The sequence below is a fragment of the Geospiza fortis genome, unplaced genomic scaffold (genome assembly GCF_000277835.1).
Source record: "Geospiza fortis unplaced genomic scaffold, GeoFor_1.0 scaffold188, whole genome shotgun sequence".
NCBI classification, from domain to species: Eukaryota; Metazoa; Chordata; class Aves; order Passeriformes; family Thraupidae; genus Geospiza; species Geospiza fortis.
The window spans coordinates 3766445-3766837 of record NW_005054337.1 but is presented as its reverse complement, the minus strand read 5'-3'; positions in this window follow the sequence as shown (position 1 = coordinate 3766837).

Genomic DNA, 393 nt, shown 5'->3' with positions numbered 1-393 from the left:
GGCATCACCGGGAGCGGTGAGAGCGCTGTTTGTACAGATGGGGGACGGCGGGCAAGGGGGTCAGGCTGCTGCCTCCCCTCCGCGGGGCCGGCACTCGGGGCTCACATCCCTCATTTGGGGACTCGTGAGCTCACATCCACCTGCTGCCACCGTGCCACGAGGCTGCACGCGGGACACCCGGGGAACACCGATTGGAGTGTGCCCGTGTGTGCTCCGGATGGACTGATGTGAGTGCCCGTGTGTACTCTGGATGAACCGATCCAAGTGACAATGTGTGCTCCGGGTGGACCACTCCGAGTGCGCCCGTGTGTGCTCCCGACGGACCGAGGAGCAGAAGGTGCAGCAGCGGCAGGGGCTCATCCCGCCCCGTTCTCGCCCATCTGCCAAACGGGG